Here is a 7,500-nt window from a genome sequence, read left to right on the forward strand (position 1 = left end):
TCGGCGGGCAATGTGTCCCCCCCCTACCCCCCACCATCTTCGGCTGATTACCGTGGCTGGACCGGATCAAGGAGCAACGGAACCGTGCCAGAACGACGTCGGTCGGACGGCGTGAACTGATAGTGCCGAGGCCGGAAACCGAGCCGGAAATGTGCACCGATTTATTGGTCCCACTCGCAGGCCCATATCTCCGGAAGGCCGAGGCCGATTTCCTCCGGGTATGGTTCGCTGCGTGCAGCCGGAAGGGGAGCAGCGGACGGCACTGAGCAGCCGGAGGTGCGGCGCTGCCCGCCGGAGCTGCAAGCGAAAGGCTGCGCACCGCTTTCCGCTGGTTAACTCGGCAGGCCGTCAGGCCGACCGACTCCGCTTCAGCACGGGAGCTAGAGTCGGGCAAGGGGCACCGAAGGGTACCGGAAGGATCACGTTCGGACACCGGGAAGTCGAGTGCCGGGCCGCCGAAAGCGAGCTCGGGGCCCCGGTTTGTCCGTCCCACCCGGAGGCCCATATCTCGAGAAGGCACAGGCCGATTTCCTCCGGGTTTGGCTCGCTGCGTGCGGCCGGACGAGGTGCAGCGAACGGTACCGAGCACTCGGAGGTGCGGCGCTGCCCGCCGGAGGTACAGCGAAAGGCTGCAAACCGCTTTCCGCCTCCTCTCCCCTCGGGCGTGAGACCGACGGTCGTCTGGTTTGCTTCCGCGGCAAGAGCAGGACGAGGGGCACCGAGCGGTACCAGAACGAACCCGGTCGCACACCGGGATGTCGAGTGCCCGGCCCAAACCCGCTACCCCCCCCCCCCACCCGAAAGCGAGCCACGGTTTGTGGATTAAAAGTGAAGCGGCAAAGATTTGTAAAACAGCGTGAAATGATGAACCAGAAGCCCAAAGTAATGGTGGGAATAAAAGTTCCGAAATGTGAAATGGTGAACCAGAAGTTGTGTGAACTGTTTAACCCAAAGTGGCAAAAATGGATTAAAAGGGGTGAAATGATCGACCGCAAAGCAGGGCAAGCATTAAACAAAAGCAGCAGCATTTTTTAAAAAGGGACAAATGGTTTACCAGAATCCCAAAAGAATGCTCAGAGACTTAAGTGCCAAAGGGGCAAATGGTTAACCAGAAGCTGGGTGAACTGCTTAACCCAAAGTGGGAAAAAGGATAAAAAAGGGGTGAACTGATCAACCAGAAGTCGACAACAATGTGCGGCGATTAAGTCTGAAAGAGGGAAAGGTTGACCGGAAAGCAGGGAAATGATTAAACAAAAGCAGAAAAATTCAGTAAAAAGGGGCAAGTGGTGAACCAGAAGTTGGGTGAACTGCTTAACCAAAAGTGGGAAAGAGGATTAAAAGGGGAGAAATGTTGAACCAGATGTCGAAAACAATGCGCGGCGATGAAGTCTGAAAGAGGAAAAGGTTGACCGCAAAGCAGGGAAAGGATTAAACAGAAGCAGCAATATCTTTTAAAAAGGGACAAATGGTGAACCAGAATCCCAAAAGAATGCTCAGAGACTTAAGTCCCAAAGGGGCAAATGGTTAACCAGAAGCTGGGTGAACTGTTTAACCAAAAGTGGGAAAAAGGATTAAAATGTTGTGAAATGATTAACCAGAAGGCGAAAGCAAAGTGCGGCGGCGAAGTCCTAAAGGGGAAAAGGTTGACCATAAAGCAGGGAAATGATTAAACAAAAGCAGAAAAATTCAGTAAGAAGGGGCAAATGGTTAACCAGAAGTTGGGTGAACTGCTTAACCAAAAGTGGGAAAGAGGATTAAAAGGGGAGAAATGTTGAACCAGATGTCGAAAACAATGCGCGGCGATGAAGTCTGAAAGAGGAATAGGTCGACCGCAAAGCAGGGAAATGATTAAACAAAAGCAGAAAAATTCAGTAAAAAGGGGCAAATGGTGAACCAGAAGCTGGGTGAACTGCTTAACCAAAAGTGGGAAAAAGGATTAAAAGGGGAGAAATGTTGAACCAGATGTCGAAAACAAGGTGCGGCGATGAAGTCTGAAAGAGGAATAGGTCGACCGCAAAGCAGGGAAAGGTTTAATCAAAAGCAGCAATATCTTTTAAAAAGGGACAAATGGTGAACCAGAATCACAAAAGAATGCTCAGAGACTTAAGTCCCAAAGGGGAAATGGTTAACCAGTAGCTGGGTGAACTGTCCAACCCAAAGTGGGAAAAAGGATTAAAAGGGGTGAAATGATTAACCAGAAGGCGAAAGCAAAGTGCGGCGGCGAAGTCGTAAGGGGAAAAGGTTGACCAGAAAGCAGGGAAAGCATTAAACAAAAGCGGCAACATTTTTAAAAAAGTGGCAAATGGTTAACCAGAATCCCAAAAGAATGCTCAGAGACTTAAGTCCCAAAGGGGAAATGGTTAACCAGAAGCTGGGTGAACTGGTGAACCAAAAGTGGGAAAAAGGATTAAAAGGGGAGAAATGTTTAACCAGAAGGCAAAAGCAAAGTGCGGCGGCGAAGTCCAAAAGGGGAAAAGGTTGACAAGAAAGCAGGGAAATGATTAAACCAAAGCGGAAAAATTCAGTATAATGGGGCAAATGGTTAACCAGAAGCTGGGTGAAATGGTTAACCGAAAGTGGCAAAAAAAGATTTAAAGGGGAAAAATGATTAACCAGAAGTCGACAACAATGCGCGGCGATGAAGTCTGAAAGGGGAAAAGGTTGACCACATAGCAGGGAAACGATTAAACAAAAGCGGCAACATTTTTAAAAAAGTGGCAAATGATTAACCAGAATCCCAAAAGAATGCTCAGAGACTAAGTCCCAAAGGGGAAATGGTTAACCAGAAGCTGGGGGAAATGGTTAACCAAAAGTTGCAAAAATGATTAAAAGGGGTGAAATGATTAACCAGGAGGCTAAAGCAATGTGCCGCGGTGAAGTCTGAAAGAGGGAAAGGTTGACCAGAAAGCATTAAACAAAAGCGGCAACATTTTTTAAAAATTGGCAAATGATTAACCAGAATCCCAAAAGAATGCTCAGAGACTAAGTCCCATAGGGGAAATGGTTAACCAGAAGCTGGGGGAAATGGTTAACCAAAAGTTGCAAAAATGATTAAAAGGGGTGAAATGATTAACCAGAATTCGAAAATAATGTGCGGCGATGAAGTCCTAAAGGGGAAAAGTTTGACCACAAAGCAGGGAAAGCATTAAACAAAAGCGGCAACATTTTTTAAAAATTGGCAAATGATTAACCAGAATCCCAAAAGAATGCTCAGAGACTAAGTCCCAAAGGGGAAATGGTTAACCAGAAGCTGGGGGAAATGGTTAACCAAAAGTTGCAAAAATGATTAAAAGGGGTGAAATGATTAACCAGGAGGCTAAAGCAATGTGCCGCGGTGAAGTCTGAAAGAGGGAAAGGTTGACCAGAAAGCATTAAACAAAAGCGGCAACATTTTTTAAAAATTGGCAAATGATTAACCAGAATCCCAAAAGAATGCTCAGAGACTAAGTCCCAAAGGGGAAATGGTTAACCAGAAGCTGGGGGAAATGGTTAACCAAAAGTTGCAAAAATGATTAAAAGGGGTGAAATGATTAACCAGGAGGCTAAAGCAATGTGCCGCGGTGAAGTCTGAAAGAGGGAAAGGTTGACCAGAAAGCATTAAACAAAAGCGGCAACATTTTTAAAAAAGTGGCAAATGATTAACCAGAATCCCAAAAGAATGCTCAGAGACTGAGTCCCAAAGGGGAAATGGTTAACCAGAAGCTGGGGGAAATGGTTAACCAAAAGTTGCAAAAATGATTAAAAGGGGTGAAATGATTAACCAGGAGGCTAAAGCAATGTGCCGCGGTGAAGTCTGAAAGAGGGAAAGGTTGACCAGAAAGCATTAAACAAAAGCGGCAACATTTTTTAAAAAGTGGCAAATGATTAACCAGAATCCCAAAAGAATGCTCAGAGACTAAGTCCCAAAGGGGAAATGGTTAACCAGAAGCTGGGGGAAATGGTTAACCAAAAGTTGCAAAAATGATTAAAAGGGGTGAAATGATTAACCAGGAGGCTAAAGCAATGTGCCGCGGTGAAGTCTGAAAGAGGGAAAGGTTGACCAGAAAGCATTAAACAAAAGCGGCAACATTTTTTAAAAATTGGCAAATGATTAACCAGAATTCCAAAAGAATGCTCAGAGACTAAGTCCCAAAGGGGAAATGGTTAACCAGAAGCTGGGGGAAATGGTTAACCAAAAGTTGCAAAAATGATTAAAAGGGGTGAAATGATTAACCAGGAGGCTGAAGCAATGTGCCGCGGGGAAGTCTGAAAGAGGCAAAGGTTGACCAGAAAGCATTAAACAAAAGTGGCAACATTTTTTAAAAATTGGCAAATGATTAACCAGAATCCCAAAAGAATGCTCAGAGACTAAGTCCCAAAGGGGAAATGGTTAACCAGAAGCTGGGGGAAATGGTTAACCAAAAGTTGCAAAAATGATTAAAAGGGGTGAAATGATTAACCAGGAGGCTAAAGCAATGTGCCGCGGTGAAGTCTGAAAGAGGGAAAGGTTGACCAGAAAGCATTAAACAAAAGTGGCAACATTTTTAAAAAATTGGCAAATGATTAACCAGAATCCCAAAAGAATGCTCAGAGACTAAGTCCCAAAGGGGAAATGGTTAACCAGAAGCTGGGGGAAATGGTTAACCAAAAGTTGCAAAAATGATTAAAAGGGGTGAAATGATTAACCAGGAGGCTGAAGCAATGTGCCGCGGTGAAGTCTGAAAGAGGGAAAGGTTGACCAGAAAGCATTAAACAAAAGTGGCAACATTTTTTAAAAATTGGCAAATGATTAACCAGAATCCCAAAAGAATGCTCAGAGACTAAGTCCCAAAGGGGAAATGGTTAACCAGAAGCTGGGGGAAATGGTTAACCAAAAGTTGCAAAAATGATTAAAAGGGGTGAAATGATTAACCAGGAGGCTGAAGCAATGTGCCGCGGTGAAGTCTGAAAGAGGGAAAGGTTGACCAGAAAGCATTAAACAAAAGTGGCAACATTTTTAAAAAATTGGCAAATGATTAACCAGAATCCCAAAAGAATGCTCAGAGACCAAGTCCCAAAGGGGAAATGGTTAACCAGAAGCTGGGGGAAATGGTTAACCAAAAGTTGCAAAAATGATTAAAAGGGGTGAAATGATTAACCAGGAGGCTAAAGCAATGTGCCGCGGTGAAGTCTGAAAGAGGGAAAGGTTGACCAGAAAGCATTAAACAAAAGCGGCAACATTTTTTAAAAATTGGCAAATGATTAACCAGAATCCCAAAAGAATGCTCAGAGACTAAGTCCCAAAGGGGAAATGGTTAACCAGAAGCTGGGGGAAATGGTTAACCAAAAGTTGCAAAAATGATTAAAAGGGGTGAAATGATTAACCAGGAGGCTGAAGCAATGTGCCGCGGTGAAGTCTGAAAGAGGGAAAGGTTGACCAGAAAGCATTAAACAAAAGTGGCAACATTTTTTAAAAATTGGCAAATGATTAACCAGAATCCCAAAAGAATGCTCAGAGACTAAGTCCCAAAGGGGAAATGGTTAACCAGAAGCTGGGGGAAATGGTTAACCAAAAGTTGCAAAAATGATTAAAAGGGGTGAAATGATTAACCAGGAGGCTAAAGCAATGTGCCGCGGTGAAGTCTGAAAGAGGGAAAGGTTGACCAGAAAGCATTAAACAAAAGTGGCAACATTTTTAAAAAATTGGCAAATGATTAACCAGAATCCCAAAAGAATGCTCAGAGACTAAGTCCCAAAGGGGAAATGGTTAACCAGAAGCTGGGGGAAATGGTTAACCAAAAGTTGCAAAAATGATTAAAAGGGGTGAAATGATTAACCAGGAGGCTGGAGCAATGTGCCGCGGTGAAGTCTGAAAGAGGGAAAGGTTGACCAGAAAGCATTAAACAAAAGTGGCAACATTTTTTAAAAATTGGCAAATGATTAACCAGAATCCCAAAAGAATGCTCAGAGACTAAGTCCCAAAGGGGAAATGGTTAACCAGAAGCTGGGGGAAATGGTTAACCAAAAGTTGCAAAAATGATTAAAAGGGGTGAAATGATTAACCAGGAGGCTGAAGCAATGTGCCGCGGTGAAGTCTGAAAGAGGGAAAGGTTGACCAGAAAGCATTAAACAAAAGTGGCAACATTTTTAAAAAATTGGCAAATGATTAACCAGAATCCCAAAAGAATGCTCAGAGACCAAGTCCCAAAGGGGAAATGGTTAACCAGAAGCTGGGGGAAATGGTTAACCAAAAGTTGCAAAAATGATTAAAAGGGGTGAAATGATTAACCAGGAGGCTAAAGCAATGTGCCGCGGTGAAGTCTGAAAGAGGGAAAGGTTGACCAGAAAGCATTAAACAAAAGCGGCAACATTTTTTAAAAATTGGCAAATGATTAACCAGAATCCCAAAAGAATGCTCAGAGACTAAGTCCCAAAGGGGAAATGGTTAACCAGAAGCTGGGTGAAATGGTTAACCAAAAGTTGCAAAAATGATTAAAAGGGGTGAAATGATCAACCAGAAGTCGAAAATAATGTGCGGCGATGAAGTCCTAAGGGGCAAAAGTCACCCAGAAGGCAGGGAAATGATCAAACGAAAGCAGCCAAAAAATTATTAAAAGAGGGGAACTGATGAACCAAAAGATGAGAAACGGCCCGCAGAGACTAAGTCCAAAACGGGAACTGGTGAACCGGAAATGATTAACCAAAAACTAAGTCCGAAGAGGGAACTGGTAAACCAGAACTGAGTAACCCGATTTTTAAAATTAATTATAAATGGGGAAACGATTGAGCAAAAGGCGGAAATTAAGTCACAGGGACCATGTCCGAAAGGGCAAGAGGTTACCCCGTAGGGGGCATTCGTCAACTCAATCTGAAAAATTTGGAGGCAAATCTGACCAAAATGCGGAAATCGGACCACACCGCGAGGGGCGCCATTCGACGGGGCAGGGTTAGACGCGTCGAACGGTACCTGAAGGTCCCGGCTGCGACACGTGAGTCCGGAGATATGGCCAGTCAAAGTCTGATGGGAGGTACCGAAGCCGAAAAATCGAAACGCGTTTGCGGCGATTCGGTGTCAGAGAGTCGGTCACGAATTCAAATTCGTCCCGCTGATTCGCCAATTGCCAGCCGGTTCCGGGGGGATTGGCGGGGTACCTGCAGGATAGTAAGAGGTGGCATGTCGAGACTTAGCCTGTTTACCAGACTTGTGTCTAGCGCCTCCAGGTCTGCAGAGACCGACCCGGGCTGCCGCCCAACCGACTTTTAAGCCTTTTGGGAGTGGGAATTTTTCCCATTTTTCCCCATTTTTCGGGTTTTTTGGTCGGGCTTGAAAACGGCGGCCCCGAGGCCTCCCGGGGCTGGCGGGCTTCGGCTCCCTTGCGAGAGGGTCCGAATTCCACCCGTTTAAGCCCAGAAAGGAGTTCGGAAGTCAGTCGGTCGAGGGAACCCCTTCGGAAGTCCGACGGGGATGGATTCGGCCGGCGTTTCGGATCTCCGGTCAGAGGATTCCCCCCCTGGGCGGGGGGGTGCGAGTAGCTGCCGGCA

This window comes from Heptranchias perlo, unplaced genomic scaffold (assembly GCF_035084215.1).
Source record: "Heptranchias perlo isolate sHepPer1 unplaced genomic scaffold, sHepPer1.hap1 HAP1_SCAFFOLD_503, whole genome shotgun sequence".
Lineage (NCBI taxonomy): Eukaryota > Metazoa > Chordata > Chondrichthyes > Hexanchiformes > Hexanchidae > Heptranchias > Heptranchias perlo.